The following is a 2,376-nucleotide window of genomic DNA, read 5'->3' on the forward strand; positions in this document are numbered from 1 at the left end:
CGTTTCTTCTAGGAGCTGTGTTTGGACATTCCCGAGTGAATGGGAGTATGTGCTGTAATGAGAAACATCTGGTTCCAAAACGATAAAGGAGCTACCTAACAGAATGTTTGTCAATGTGTGAATTCAACAAACAGATTAAAACTGATGTGTGTATGCAGCCGTTGAGAAAACCTTTTGGTGGAGAATCTAAAAGCAGGCATTTCCAGCAATAACCTGGAATACAAGAAATAGATATAATATTGCATCTAAAACACAGAAGAAACATATCTTTCAAACTGCTCAGTTGTGTGTTTGTTCAATTACAAAAGTTCAATCACAAAAGTTCAATCTATTTTTAAAATCAGCAAGTTAGAAACACGTTTCTTCTAGGAGCTGCATTTGGACATTCCAGAGTGAACAGGAGTATAAGCTGTAATGAGAAACATCTGATTCTACAACATAAACAGAGCTATCTACCATAACGGTTGTCAATCTGTGCTTTCAACTTACAGTGTTAAACTGAGGTGTGTTTGCAGCAGTGTAGAAACACTTTCTGTGGAGAATCAAAAAACAGGCATTTCCGGCAAAATCCCAGCATATAAAAAATAGCAGTAAGATGGCGTCTAAAACACAGAAGAAATGTGTCTTAAAAACTGCTCCACTCTGTGTTCGTTCAATTAAGGGAGTTGCAGTTTAGAAACCTTTTCTGTGGAGAGTCTAAAAACAGACATTTCCAGCAAAGTAATGACATATAAGAAATAGCAGTAAGGCTGCATGTAAAACACAGAAGAAACATACCTTTCAAACTGCATTGGTGTGTGTTCGTTCCACTAAGGGAGTTGGATCTATGTTTATATTCAGCGATTTAGAAACCCTTTTCATCTAGGAGCTGCATTTGGACATTCGTGAGTGAATGGGACTATATGCTGTAATGAGAAACATCTGGTTCTAATACGAAAACAGAGCTATCTAACAGAATGGTTGTCAATGGATGCATTCAACTTACAGAGTTAAACTGATGTGTGTTTCCAGCAGTTTAGAAACCCTTCCTGTGGAGAATCTAAAAACAAATATTTACTGCAAAATCCCGGCATATAAGAAACAGCAGTAGACTGCGTCTAAAACACAAAAGAAGCGTATCTTTCAATCTGCTCTGCTGTGTGTTCATTCAACTAAGGGAGTTGCATCTATGTTTAGATTCAGCGAATTAGAAACCCATTTCTTCTTGGAGCCCCATTTTGACATTCCCTTGTGAATGTGATTATATGCTGCAATGAGAAACATCTTATTCTAAAATGAAAACAGCTATCTAACAGAATGGTTGTAAATGTGTGCATTCAACTTACAGAGTTAAACAGATATTTCCAGCAAAATCCCATCATATAAGCAATAGCAGTATGACTGCATCCCAAACACAGAAGAAACGTATCTTTCAAAGTGCTCTGCAGTGTGTTCATTCAACTAAGGAAGTTGCGTCTATGTTTAGATTCAGTGAGTTAGAAACGAGTTTCTTCAAGGAGTTGCCTTTGGACATTTCCAATTGAAGGTGAATATATGCTGTAATGAGAAACACCTGATTCTAAAACGGAAATGGTGCTATCTACCAGAATGGTTGTCAATCTGTGTATTCAACTTACAGAGTTAAAGTTAGGTTTGTTGGCAGTGGTTTAGAAACCATTACTGTGGAGAATCGATATACAGACTTTTCCAGCTAAATCCCTGCATATAAGAAATAGCATCTAAAACACAGAAGAAACGTATGTCTCAAACTGCTCTGATGTCTGTTCGTTGAACTAAGGGACTTGAATCTATATTTAGGTTCAGCAAGTTAGCAACTCATTTTTCTAGGACCTGCATTTGGACATTCTTGAGTGAATGGGAGTATAAGCTGTAATGAGAAACATCAGGATCTGAAACGGAAAAGGATCTATCTAAGAGAATGGTTCTTAATGTGTGCATTCAGTTACAGAGTTAAACTGATGCAGGTATGCCGCAGTTTATAAACACTTTCTCTGGGGAATGTAAAAAGATACATTCCAGCAAAATCCTGGCGTATAAGAAATAGCAGTAAGACTGCGTCTAAAACACAGAAGAAACTTATCTTTCAAACTGCTCTGCTGTGTGTTCGTTCAACTAAGGGAATGGAATCTATGTTTACATTCAGCGAGTTAGAAAAACGTTTCTTCTAGGAGCTGTGTTCGGACATTACTGAGTGAATGGGAGTATGCTCTGTAATGAGAAATACCCTTTTCTAAAACGAAAATGGAACAATCTAACAGAATGGTCGTCTATGTGTGCATTCAACTTACATAGGAAAACTGATGTGAGTATGCAGCAGTTTAGAAACCCCTTCTTTGGAGACTCTAAAAACAGATATTTCCAGCAGAATCCCAGCAT

Source organism: Cebus imitator, unplaced genomic scaffold, assembly GCF_001604975.1.
Source record: "Cebus imitator isolate Cc_AM_T3 unplaced genomic scaffold, Cebus_imitator-1.0 Scaffold470, whole genome shotgun sequence".
Lineage (NCBI taxonomy): Eukaryota > Metazoa > Chordata > Mammalia > Primates > Cebidae > Cebus > Cebus imitator.